The sequence below is a fragment of the Aquarana catesbeiana genome, linkage group LG08, assembly GCF_042186555.1.
Source record: "Aquarana catesbeiana isolate 2022-GZ linkage group LG08, ASM4218655v1, whole genome shotgun sequence".
NCBI lineage: Eukaryota > Metazoa > Chordata > Amphibia > Anura > Ranidae > Aquarana > Aquarana catesbeiana.
In genome coordinates, this window is record NC_133331.1 from 272,386,774 (window position 1) to 272,401,323 (window position 14,550).

The 14,550-nt window shown below is 42.9% G+C and overlaps 1 long non-coding RNA gene across 1 annotated transcript in view; it reads right to left on the minus strand.

Annotated features, from left to right (window-relative positions):
• Positions 1-11,657, minus strand: part of LOC141105398 (uncharacterized) — a 35,645-nt gene extending 23,988 nt beyond the window's left edge. The window contains exon 1 of the long non-coding RNA XR_012235590.1: positions 11,533-11,657. This is a non-coding gene — a long non-coding RNA (uncharacterized lncRNA). The remainder of the gene's footprint in view (positions 1-11,532) is intronic.
• Positions 11,658-14,550: the final 2,893 nt, after the last annotated feature.

Consider the following 14,550-nt stretch of genomic DNA (forward strand, 5'->3'; position numbering starts at 1 on the left):
AATTGCACCCTTACATTTCTCGTTGCATTCTTTATAAAGTCTTAATGCTGTTGATGATCCCTCAACCTTGTATTTGAAGGCCTTCTCCTTTGCTTTTATATGCATTTTTACATTGGAGTTAAGCCATCCAGGACTTTTGTTCGCTCTTTTAAATTTATTACCCAATGGGATGCATTGGCTAATGCCCTTATTTAATATGCTCTTAAAGCAAACCCATCTCTCCTCCGTGTTCTTTGTTCCTAATATTTTATCCCAATTTATGCCTTTTAGCAAGGTTTGTAGTTTAGGGAAGTTGGTTCTTTTGAAATTCAGTGTCTTTGTATTCCCTTTGTTTCCTATTTGTGTGATTTATACTAAAACTAATTGACCTGTGATCGCTGTTACCTAAATTGCCCCGTATTTCCACATCCGTGATCAGGTCTGTATTGTTGGTAATCAATAGATCCAATAATGCTTTATTTTTAGTTGGTGCGTCTACCATCTGACCCATAAAATTGTCCTGCAAGACATTAAGGAACTGGCGAGCCTTAAATGAATGCGCGGTTCCCTCCGCCCAGTCTATGTCTGGATAATTAAAATCCCCCATTATGATAACACTTCCCATCCTTGCTGCTAATCCAAATTGTTATAGGAGATCTGTCTCCACTTCCTCCCTCGGGTTAGGGGCCTATAGCATACTCCCAGTATTATTTTCCCCTTAGCTTCATCCCTTTGGAGCTCTACCTATAAGGATTCCACCTCCTCCCTAGCTCCCTCGGTGATGTCATCTCTCACATTCACTTGTACATTATTCTTGATATATAGGCATACCCCTCCCCCTTTTTTACCCTCTCTATCCTTGCGGTAAAGGGTATACCCTGGAATATTTGCCAGCCAATCATGAGTGCTGTTGAACCAGGTCTCTGAAATTCCCACAAAATCCAAATCCTCCTCGTACAACAGTATCTCTAGTTCACCCATCTTGTCCGCCATGCTCCTGGCATTGGTGAACATGCCACATAGTTTAGACCAGTCGCATATTGTCCTCGTATTGGGTGTTCCGAGATTGCAACTAGGACTTGCTACTATACTTACCTTGGGTTTTTGTGCTTTGGTCAACCTACCACTAATGCCCCCAATACTACCCTCTGGAATATGTTCCGCGCTGACTGTCTCTACCTCTGGACCATCCCCCCCATCACCTAGTTTAAAAACCCCTCTAACTTTTTGGCCATCTTCATTCCCATCTGATCTGCACCCTGCTCATTTAGGTGCGGTCCGTCCCTTCTATAGTACCGGTTGTCGACTGAGAAGTCGGCCCACTCCTCCAGGAACCCAAACACCATCTTACTACACCAGCTCTTCAGCCACTTGTTTACTTTCCTAATCTCCCTCTGCCTTTCTGGTGTGGCTCGATGTACCGGTAGTATTCCTGAGAATACTACCTTGGAGGTCCTTTTCCTCAATTTAGCTCCCATTAGCATGCATAAAAAAAGGGATATACTCCAGGGACAAAACTATCATTCTGCCACATTATAAAACTCTAATTAAGCCTGACTGCAGGGAATATGGATATTTTTAAAAGACTCTTAGACGTACATATAAAAGGACACAACATACAGGGATATGGAAAATTATTATAGACACTGATATACATACACCTTCACAGGTTGAACTGGATGGATTATTGTCTTTTTTCAGCCTTACCAACTATGTAACTATGTACCCCAGCTCTGCAATGTGGATTTCTGATTTGTGTACAGTACAGTGTGTTACTGAGAGGAAGATCATAACACTTTTTGCTCTGTGATTTGTTTTGCCCATGTTTGGCAATTGATATGATGATCGCATTAGTGTTTTGCTGTACTGCCTCTACTGCATCTAACTCTCAATTAAGGCTTTTTACTGCTACACAAAACAAAACTACAACTTTCTTTTTGGGTGGAAATCAATTGCAATTGACTGCTGCTGCTGTATGTAAGACAAGCAATTATGTGAAAGTAGAGTCAATGAATAGACTTACAAGTTATATGATGACAGAATGGTGTTGCTCACAATGTCCCTGAGAATCATAACATTCTGTAATCACACATACAGCTTTAAGGCATCCCCCAAGCATGTTTTTCAAAGGAATTGCATATTTTTATGTTGGCTTATGAGCTGCTCAAAAATGGCTCCTCCACTAAATACCTTTTTTTTAATGTTTTTTCTTTGGTACATGCCCCCCAGGTCAGTATGCCCCCCCCCCCCCCCCCATTCCCTTTCTTGGCCAATCCCTTGACTGTAACCCTACAAAATGGCCATTACTGAAAATTAACATTTGGCTTCCTTTGATTCAATAGGGGTTGGATTCTGGATATGAACTTTGATAACATTCGCCGAATATTCGCTGAACCAAACCAGAGTATGCTCAGCTCACCACTGGTCCAGAGAGTAGTGAGGAATGACCCATTTTCTAAATTTTCTTAATGTTGTGTGTGGTGTGCCCCATGGATCTGTTTTGGGGCCAATGCTGTTCAATTTGTTTATTAATGATATAGAGGTTTGAATTAAAAGCTCAGTTTCAGTGTTTGCTGATGATACCAAATTATGCAGGGAAATACATTTGGCACAGGTGGTGGCATCATTACAGAAACACCTTGATAAAGGCAGATGGCAAATGAGTTTCAATACTCAGAAATGGAAAGTTATGCATTTGGTTGCCAAAAATACTCAATAAAAAAAAAAAAAAAACAAAGCTAGCAAAAAACTCTCATGCATTAAAAATGACATATGTTTAACCTTCTCCTGACCGGCTCGTGTACATATACTGCGGCACAATGGCACTGCTGCGCAAAATCCCGTACCTGTACGGGGTGCCCCCGACCATCGGATTAGTTCTAGAACCAATCAATCTTCAGGTCCAGGCCAATGATTTATGGCTTGGACCTGCTGATCAGTTTTGACGAATGAAATCCTTCCCCTGCCTGTATGTGTAAACACAGGCAGGGGAAGTGATGTCATTTCCCCTCGTGGAACTTTTTTCGTTCCACAGAGAGGAGAGAGGACTTCCCACAGTAAGTTGCACCAACACTACACTAACACCAGCACATGTAGGTACACTTGTCACCCTCCAATCACACCCCGATCGCCACCCCCAGTTAACCCCTTCACTCCCTGTCACAGTGTCACCCAGTACAGTTGTCAGATTTTTCACTAATCACTGTACTGGTGTCACTTGTGACACTAATCAGGGTTAGGGCAGTTAGTGGTAGGCCCAGGTAGCTTTAGGGTACCCCCCTAACCCCCCCAATAAAGGTTTAACCCCTTGATCACCCCATCTCCAGTGATCACTGTATTAGTGTTATGGGTGACGCTGGTTAGTTAGTTATTTTTTTATAGGTTTTAGCGTCAGTTAGGGTCCACATCGCCCCAGGCAGCATCAGATTAGTGCCAGTAGCGCTAACACCCACACACGCATCATACTCCTCCCTTGGTAGTATAGTGTCTGAATGGATCAATATCTTTCATCTGATCAGATCTATACTAGCATTCCCAGTAGTTTAGGGTTCCCAAAAATGCAATGTTAGCGGGATCAGCCCAGATACCTGCTAGCACCTGCGTTTAGCCCCTCCGCCCAGCCCAGCCCAACAGTGCAGTATCAATCAATCACTGTCACTTACAAAGCACATAACTGCTGCATTCACAGAGTCAGGTCTGATTCCTGCGAACGCTAACAGTTTTTTTGGTAGCTATTAAAGCAGTTGCTGACAATCAGGTGCTTTTTTTTCCTGTGAGTTTCACTAGTTGTACCAGTAAATTTAGAGGCCACAATGTCCAATCAAAGGTACACTAGTAAAGAGGCCTACACGTTTTTGAGCATGACAGATGAGAGTGAAGAGGAAGTCACCCATCTGTCAGATTCAGGCTCAGAATACGATCCTGTAGACAGCAGCGGCACCCTGACAGATAGCTCTGACGACGGATTTGTGGTCCCTTCCAAGGTCAGGCTACCCGACCCCGCTCTTGTGCTGTTGTTGAGGTGCAAGAACCACAGGGCTCTCGTATGGAGCAGAGAGCCAGTACTAGTGCCACTCATCCTTCTGGTGAACTGGCAAGCACCAGCCGCCTAGTACATCCTGGTCGTACATCCAGCACTGCAGTAATACTTAGTGATGTGGCGAGTCCCATAAGTGCAGTTCAAGCTGGTGAGGTGGCTAGCACAAGTAGTGTCCCGCAGCCACCAAGAAGACAAAGACAGGCCCGTCAGGCCAGTCGAGCCCATAGTGCCCTTCCTGGTGCATTTGCCAATCCGAATTGGGAGCCCACCACTTCTGCAGCACCCGTACTTCCCCCATTCACTGGCCAACCCGGAATTCAGGTCATCATCACTTGATTTTTATTTGCTGTTTTTCACAGACGATCTCTATTGATCTATTGTGGACCAAATCAATTTGAATGCTGGTCAATTCATCACAGCTAGTCCCCAGTTGACCCTTGCCAGAGATTGGAGACCTATTACGTTCTCTGAATTTAAGACCTTCCTGGGCCTATACCTCCTCATGGGCATAAATAAAAAAAGTGAGTTGCGGTCATATTGGTCCACTGACCCAATTCACCATATGCCCGTGTTCTCTGCCTCCATGACCAGGACACAATACGAGCAGACCTTGCAGTTCATGCATTTTAATGACAATGAACTTTGTCGTCCTCGGGGTGACCCTTAATACGATCAGCTCTACAAAATTTGGCCCCTCGTAAACCACTTCAACCAACAGTTTTCAGCCGTGTTTACTCCAGATCAAGTTGTCTGCATTGATGAGTCCCTGATTACGTTTTCTGGTCGCTTGTCATTCAAACAGTATCTTCCCAGCAAGCATGCCAGATATGAGGTCAAGATGTATAAGCTCTGTGACAGGGCAACAGGCTATACATATAGTTTTATGGTTTACGGGGAAGAGATAGTTACGTAGAGCCAGGGAACTGCCCAGACTACATAGGGAGCGCTGGTAAGATTGTGTGGGACTTGGTGTACCACTTGTACGTGGACAATTATTACACAAGCGTGCCACTTTTTAGTCACTTGTTTGATCATGGAATTGGCGCATGTGGCACCGTGCTATGTAATCGCCGGGGCTTACCCCAGCGGCTTGTAGATTCCTGTCTTAGGCTGGGGGAGAGAGCCTGCTTAAGATGTAATCATTTGCTCGCAGTGAAGTGGAGGGATAATAAGAATGTTTTTGTTCTGTCCTCCCTTCACGCAGATATGACAGTCCAAATTACAACGGTGACTGGTTTTGTGGAAAAACCCCTTTGTGTCCACGAATACAACCTTAATATGGGAGGGGTGGACCTCAACGACCAGTTGATGGCACCGTAGTTAATTGCCCGTAAGGCCAGACGCTGGTACAAAAAAGTGTCTGTATACTTATTCCAATTGGCTCTGCTGAACGCTTATATTCTATACAAAGCTTCAGGACAAACTGGATCCTTCCTTAAATTCCAGGAAAAGATCATCACAGCCCTTCTATTTCCAGACAGTGCTGTGTCCCAACTTCCCAATGCAAATGCAGTGAGCCGGCTGCATGGGAGGCATTTTCCATATGTCCTCCCTGGTACCCCTACCAATCAATCACCCCAAAGAAGACGTTGTGTCTGTATCAAGCACAGATTTAGGTGTGACATCTGCTATTGTTGACCCTCCTGTCCTGAGCAACCTGGTCTCTGCATTGGTGAATGTTTTGAATGCTACCCCACACTAGTGGAGTATTAGCGTAGGGTACAGCACTGTACAGACCAGGACACACTTTCACAGGGTCTCCAAGGATGCCATCGCATTTTTAGAGTCCCAAACCTGGAACCATTACAGTTACACTTACAAATAAAAGTGTAAAAAAATATATATATATAAAAAAAGGCCAAAAATAGTTGTAGTTTTATTCTTTCTCTATTATCTCTCTCTATTGTTCTCTCTCTAGTGTTCTGCTCTGTTTTACTGTATTTTTTAACTGCAATGTTTTATTGTTACTATGTTTTATCATGTTTGCTGTTCAGGTATGTAATTCTTTTATACTTTACTGTTTACTGAGTTTTATTGTTAACCATTATTTTATTTTCAGGTACGCCATTAAGCTGCAGCACTGATTTATTCATCTTGACAGCAACAGCGTTTGCTCTCACGAAGCATAAATCAGCGATTCCAGCGCTGTAGGAGGTGATTTCACCACTACAGTTAAAAAAAGAGCATATATGCTGAAGTATGGGGGCAGGGGTGGAGGGGAAATTTGCTCCTAAAATTAGGGATGGACTGCCCCCATGCTTCGGCATATATTTTTACTCTTTTGTTTTTTAACAGATTGTTGTGGTTTTATTGAGTTAATGTTTTATTGTTACCATTGTTTGCTTTTCAGGTACGCCATTCAGCTGCAGCACTGATTTACTTATCTTGACAGCAACAGCGTTTGCGCTCACGATATGTAAATCAGCGACTCCAGCGATGTAGGAGGTGATTTCACCACCACAGTTAAAAAAAAAAAAATGGTGCATGTATGCCCATCATTAGAAGTGGGTGGATGCAGGACGTTATTCTAATGGTGGGCATACCCACCAATCAATCTCTTTTTTCATTCAGCCCACAGGCTGCATGAAAAACAAGAACATTATAATAGATGCCCAACAAAGACCAGCAAAGTACTGGTATGTTGCTGGACTTTGAGTGGTTATACCAGAATGATGCCTGCCGGTTTAGGTGTCATCTTGGTATTGTTCTTTTCAGCCAGCGATCAGCTTTCATGTAAAAGCAATCCTAGCAGCTAATTAGCCGCTAGACTGCTTTTACAAGCAGTGGGAGGGAACATTCCCCCTCCCGCCGTTTTCCATGGTTTTCTCCGGCTCTCTTGTCCCACCAAAGAACACCATACCTACTGTGAAGCATGGGGGTGGCAACATCATGCTTTGGGGCTGTTTCTCTGCAAAGGGAACAGGACGACTGATCCGTGTACATGAAAGAATGAATGGGGCTATGTATCATGAGATTTTGAGTGCAAACCTCCTCCCATCAGCAAGGGCATTGAAGATGAAACATGGCTGGGTCTTTCAGCATGACAATGATCCCAAACACACCATAGAAAACCTTTGGAGGGAGTTGAAAGTCCGTGTTGCCCAGCTACTATTTTGCCCCACTGTATTTTACCAAACATTTTGGCAATATAGTGTGTTTTAGTGCATTAAAAATCAAAAAAGTGTTTTGCTTTTTTCTTTAAATTGTGTTTGAAAAATCACTGCGCAAATACTGTGTGAAAGAAAATTGCAACAAAAATATATATATATATAATGTTTGGGTGTTCAAAGTAATTTTCTAGCAAAAGAAAATTTTTTTTTCATGTAAACAAAAAGTATCAGAAAGGGCTTTGTCTTCAAGTGGTTAGAAGAGTGGGTGATTTGTGGCATAAGCTTCTAATGTTGTGCATAAAATACCAGGACAGGTCAAACCCCCCCACCCCAAATGACCCCTTTTTGGAAAATAGACACCCCAAGTTATTTGCTGAGAGGCATGTTAAAGCGGAGTTCCACCCTAAAGTGGAACTTCCGCTCATCGGATTCCTCCCCCCCTCCGGTGTCACAATTGGCACCTTTCAGGGGGGTGCAGATACCTGTATAATACAGGTATCTGCACCCACTTCCGGGAATAGCTAGCCGCAGCTAGCCGCAGAGTCCCCGCCCACCCCCGTTGTGTAGTGGGAAATACACAGTTCCCACAACACAACGGGGACCAGTGTAGACGCGCAGCGCGACTCGCGCATGCGCAGTAGGGAATCGGGCAGTGAAGCCGCAACGCTTCACTTCTCGATTCCCTCAGTGAGAATGGCGGCGGCAGCACCCAAGGATCGAGGGACGGTTTGGCCTCGGGTGCCGACATCGCTGGACCCCGGGACAGGTAAGTGTCCTTATTTTAAAAGTCAGCAGCTGCAGTATTTGCAGCTGCTGACATCTAAAAAAAAATTTTTAGCGAAACTCCGCTTTAAGTCCATGGAATATTTTATATTTTGCCACAAGTTTCAGGAAAATTACAATACATCATTTTTTTTTCATAAAGTTGTCACTAAATGATATATTGCTCAAACATGCCATGAGCATATGTGAAATTACACCCCAAAATACATTCTGCTGCTCCTTCTGAGTACGGGGATACCACATGTGTAGGACTTTTTGGGAGCCTAGCTGCGTACAGGACCTCGAAATCCAAGCACCGCCTTCAGGCTTTCTAAGGGCGTAAAATGGTGATTTCACTTCTCCCTACCTATCACAGTTACGGAGGCCCTGAAATGTCCAGATAGCACAAAACCCCTCCAAATGACCCCATTTTGGAAAGTAGACACCCCAAGGTATTTTCTAAGAGGCATGGTGAGTATTTTGCAGCTCTCATTTGTTTTTGAATTTTCAAAACTTTGTGCCATAAAGCGAGATCTGCAAAATACTTAACATACCTCCCAGCAAATAGCTTGGGGTGTCTACTTTCCAAAATGGGGTCATTTGCGGGGGGGGGGGGGGGGGGTTGTGCTATCTGGTCATTCATGGCCTCCGAAACTGTGATAGGTAGTGAGAAGTGGAATAAAATATGTACGCCCTTAGAAAGCTTGAAGGCGGTGATTGGTTTTTAAACTCCTGGACGTGGCTAGACTGCCAAAAAGTCCCACAAATATGGTATCCCCATGCTCAGGAGAAGCAGCAGAGTGTATTTTGGGGTGTAATTTCACATATGCCCATGGCATGTTTGAGCAATATATCATTTCAGTCACAACTTTGTGTAAATTTTATTTATTTTTTGTCATTTTTAATCACTTATGACAAAAAAATTAAATATTCAATGTGCTCAACAAGCCTCTCAGCAAATTCCTTGGGGTGTCTACTTTCCAAAATGGAGTCACTAGGGGGGGGTGTTGTACTGCCCTGCCGTTTTAGCACCTCAAGAAATGAGATAGGCAGCCATAAACTAAAAGCTGCATAAATTCCAGAAAATGTACCCTGTTTGTAGACGCTATAACTTTTGCGCAAACCAATAAATATACACTTATTGATTTATTGATTTTTTTTTTTTTACCCGAGCCATGTGGCTGAATGATTTTTGGCCTAAATGTATGACTAAAGTTGAGTTTATTGTATTTTTTTATAACAAAAAGTAGAAAATATATTTATTTCAAACTCTTCGGTCTTTTTTCGTTGATATCGCAAAAAATAAAAAACACAGAGGTGATCAAATGCAACCAAAAGAAAGCTCTATTTGTGGGAAAAAAAGGATGCAAATTTCATTTGGGTACAGCATTGCATGATTGCGCAATTACTAGTTAAAGCAGCACAGTGCAAAATTGTAAAAAGTGCTCTGGTCAGGAAGGGGGTAAAACCTTCCGGGGCTGAAGTGGTTAAGAAATAAATCAATAGCCCTACCCTGACACCAAACAATGGTTTGGCCTCATCTTGAATATGCAGTTTAGTTTTGGTCATCAATCCTCAGGAAGATGTTGTTTAATTAGAAAGAGTTGAGCGAAGAGCAACAAAATTAAAAGGGGGGAGTGCAGGACCTGAGCTATCAGGATTGCTTGTATAGATTGCAATTATTCACTCTGTGGAAGAGGCACTTAAGAGGGTAAATGATTACAATGTACAAATATATCAAAGGTGAATCCAGTAGCTGTAATAAACTGCTTACTGTAAGGTCCCTGAACAGGACAAGTGGCCACAATCTGAGAATATAAGAAAGAAGGTTTAACCTTAGAGTGTGAAAAAGCTTCTTTACAGTTAGGAAGGAAGTGGTACTAGCTGAGAGTGTTGACAACTTTAAAAAAAAATGTGATGCCTTCCTCTGGAATGATAATATACAGGGCTACAGGAATTGTTGGAGATTAAAATTAACACACATACACACATATAGGTTCAACAGGATAGACCTGTGTCTTTCCTCAACCTTATAAACAATGTAACTATGTAATATACAGGGTTAGTTATGCGTGTTAATTATGCTAAGTTATGAATTATGAACCATTTTAGTGTTAGGTTAGGTATTTGTATAGGTTTTAGGTTACTGTAAATGTTAATGATTACATTTAAGTAAAGATTAAATGTCAAGTTTGAGGGAGAGTTTATAGGCTGGTGGTACTCAGTGTTTTTATAGCACTGATAACCAGGGGCGTTGCTAGGTCTACAAAAGATCTGGGGCTAGAGCCCATAGCAGCGTAGTAAAGAAAGTCATACGCTTGGGCGGGCATACACATGTATATACAGTAATATACGTGTGGGTATATATATTTTCCCAGAGAGCCCCCCACTTACATCAGGGTCCCCAGAGAGCCCCCCCCTTACATCACCTTACATCAGGGTCCCCAGAGAGCCTCCTCCTTACATCAGAGCCCTCAGAGAGCCTCCCCCTTCCATCAGGGTACCCAGAGGGCCCCCCCACTTACATCAGGGTTCCCAGAGAGGCCCCATTACATTAGGGTCCCCAGAGAGCCTCTCCCTTAAATCTGGGTCCCTAGAGAGCCTAGGCCTTAAAATCATGGTCCCCAGAGAGCCTCTCCCTTATATCAGGGTCCCCAGAGAGCCTCACACTTACATAAGGTTCCCCAGAGAGCCTCCCCTGCAGAGACTCAGGGCTATTGGCCTCAGATTCGGGGCTATAGCCCCAAAAGTCACCCCCTAGCAATGCCCCTGCTGATAACATACATAAGGAGAGGTCCTGGAGGGGCAGAGGAATTGAGAATGATTAGACTCCATCTTAAATGAGAATAAGTGAAATTAAAGTTTTCATTTTGCAAACAGTTTGGCAAAAACAGGAGATTTCAGCTAAATATTGGCATTTTGGTGAAATGTGGTTGTCAATGTGGAGGTTGAAAATAAGGTTATTTTCTATTAGGGTTAGAGATTATAATTGACTTTAAAATTGTTCCTGAAAGCTAAGGAAGCGCCTTTTGAAAATGTACCATAAATACCACTCCCCCACTCCAAAAAAAAAAAACCCACACCCTCTAGCTAAAGCAGAAAAAATAATAGTTAATTTGTTTTTTAAGTAATTTTTGCCCAAGCGGCACTTTGATTGAATTTGAGAGTTTGTGATTTTGTGTGGTGAAATTGTGGCCAACACCAAAAACTGTAATTTTGGCAGTGCAATTGGTTTTGCCAAATTACTTATCTCATGCCTTACTCTGAGATACCTTCTAACTGTTCCATAAAAAATCAGGCAACTGTACTTTATCTTCATCTTTGCTTCTTTTCATGCAGCTGACTATTGGCATACAGTGGTTGCATATTCCTGATAGTTCAGTTTATTCTCTAGTTCAGTCATTTAAAAAATCAGTAATTTGGTTGCATTGGAAATCATTTTCACAATAAGTTGTTAAGTAAAATTATAATCTTTGTCATTCATACTGCACTCTGCTATTATATTGTTAAGTAAAATTATAATCTTTGTCATTCATACTGCACTCTGCTATTATAGTGCATGTATAATTCTACTTACTTTATAAAATAAAAGTTAAGAAATTTTTGAATTTTAATAAAGTGGAGAAGATTAAAAGTTCTCACCTGTGGGACAGATCGTCGATGTGTTGTTTCTTTGGCTTGCAATTATTACAGAACATCCAAAGGTCAGATTATATATTCAGTCATAAATCGTATTTAATTAAACTTTCATTGCCAGGACATCAGACAATTAAATATCATCTAAATAAACAAAAAGGGTATTGTAAATGTGAAAACTCTCAATAACACCCAATACAGTACAAATAACTACCAGAAGAAAGACCACACCGAATGTGTGCAGTTTAAGTGAACCTTTGCATGGTGGAGACCAAGGTTCACTCAACTGCTAGGCCCTGTGCACTGCTTGCAATTACCTTTGCTTTGCTCCCCATCATTATGTTCACCTCTGGGAGGAGAAGAACTCTATATATGCTGGTCAGGGCTTTCACAGAGCTGATGACTCCCTCAACCCCCTAAGTGACAACACCAGTGCTTGGAGATTGGCTGCATAGGCATCCAACATTGCATCACTGGAAGGAAGGAGAGGGAGTCATATGTCCCCCATACTTGAAATTATGGAATAGATTACTATGATACAGCCAAACAGAGTACCACAAGGAGCAAAGGGTGTCATGGGTGACATGTTAGGGACTTTTATAAAATTTGACAAGTAAGCACAATAATTGCGCATAAAGTAGTGAATTATGTTTGTTCAAAACACTTTTTTTTCCAAAAGGCAAAAGTACGGTACAGTGTATACATAATACATACAGTATCTCACAAAAGTGAGTACAACCCTCACATTTTTGTAAATATTTTAGTATATCTTTTCATGTGCCAACACTGAAGAAATGACACTTGCTTGTAAAGTAGTGAGCGTACAGCTTGTATAACAGTGTAAATTTGCTGTCCCCTCAAAATAACTCAACACACAGCCATTAATGTCTAAACCGCTGGCAACAAAAGTCAGTACACCCTAAGTGAAAATGTCCAAATTAGGCCCAAAGTGTCAATATTTTGTGTGGCCACCATTATTTTCTAGCACTGCCTTAACCCTCTTGGGCATGGAGTCCTCTTCCACTCCTCCATGATGACATCACGGAGCTGGTGGATGTTAGAGACCTTGCGTTCCTCCACCTTCCGTTTGAGGAGGACCCACAGATGCTCAATAGGGTTTAGGTCTGGAGACATGCTTGGCCAGTCCATCACCTTTACCCTCAGCTTCTTTAGCAAGGCAGTGGTCGTTTTGAAGGTGTGTTTGGGGTCATTATCATGTTGGAATACTGCCCTACGGCCCAGTCTCCTAATGGAGGGGATCATGCTCTGCTTCAGTATGTCACAGTACATGTTGGCATTCATGGTTCCCTCAAAGAACTGTAGCTCCCCAGTGCCGGCAGCACTCATGCAGCCCCAGACCATGACATTCCCACCACAATGCTTGACTGTAGGCAAGACACACTTGTCTTTGTACTCCTCACCTAGTTGCCGCCACACACACTTGACACCATCTGAACCAAATAAGTTTATCTTGGTCTCATCAGACCACAGGACATGGTTCCAGTAATCCATGTCCTTAGTCTGCTTGTCTTCAACAAACTGTTTGAGGGCTTTCTTTTGCATCATCTTTAGAAGAGGCTTCCTTCTGGGATGACAGCCATGCAGACCAATTTGATGCAGTGTGTGGCGTATGGTCTGAGCACTAATAGGCTGAACCCTCACCCCTTCAACCTCTGCAGCAATGCTGGCAGCACTCATATGTCTATTTCCCAAAGACAACCTCTGGATATGACACTGAGCATATGCACTCAACTTCTTTAGTCGACCATGGCGAGGCCTGTTCTGAGTGGAACCTGTCCTGTTAAACCGCTGTATGGTTTTGCCCACCATGCTGCAGCTCAGTTTCAGGATCTTGACAATCTTCTTATAGCCTAGTCCATCTTTATGTAGAGCAACAATTCTTTTTTTCAGATCCTCAGAGAGTTCTTTGCCATGAGGTGCCATGTTGAACTTCCAGTGACCGGTATGAGAGAGTGAGAGCGATAACACCAAATTTAACAAACCTGCTTCCCATTCACACCTGAGACCTTGTAACACTAATGTGTCATATGACACCGGGGAGGGAAAATGGCTAATTGGGCCCAATTTGGACATTTTCACTTAGCGGCGTACTCACTTTTGTTGCCAGTGGTTTAGACATTAATGGCTGTGTGTTGAGATATTTTGAGGGGACAGCAAATTTACACTGTTATACAAGCTGTAGACTCAATACTTTACATTGTATCAAAGTGTCATTTCTTCAGTGTTGTCACATGAAAAGATATAATAAAATATTTCCAAAAATGTGAGGGGTGTACTCACTTTTGTGAGATACTGTATACTGCATTAAAGGTAAGTAGTGTATGTGCATTAAAAGCAGCATTCTTTTTGCAATTTTGATGTATGGGACACAATGGCCTGAGCACCGTTATTCAGCTCATCACCCTATAAACATGCAGTAGAGCTTGGGTGAGTTTTTGTCTATATTAATACATTATTTTAAAGTTGCCTTAATTAAGCAAAGTCCAACATGGTGTCATCGATCATTCCCCAAAGCCGCCTGTGAGAAAACCAGTACAGCGTGCACACCAGGTCGGTATGAAGGAACAACCCTGGTCCACAAAACAGTAAGGCCCCTTTCACACGATCGGACCGTTCAGGTCAGCCTGTCAGTTTTGACGGCGGACCTGAACGGGCGCTCCATGTTAGTCTATGGAGCGTCAGATGTCAGCGGAGACATGTCCGCTGACATCCGACCCCGTCTGATCCGCTAAAAGCAGACGGATGGCTCTACGTCCAGGTCCGTCGTTGGCGTATCGAATCGGGTGAGATCTGACGAAAATGGACATGCTGTCCGTTTTTGTCCGATCCCTCCATAGGCGGTAGCGGCGCCTGACAAGCCCCTCCCCGCTCAGTGAGCAGAGAGAGACCTGTCATCCGCCGGCTCAGCGGAGATCAACGGACTGATCTCCCGCTGAGCTGGCGGACCGAGGCGGGCTCCGTAGAAACGGAGTCCACCTCGTGTGAAATGGGCCTAAAGGCAAT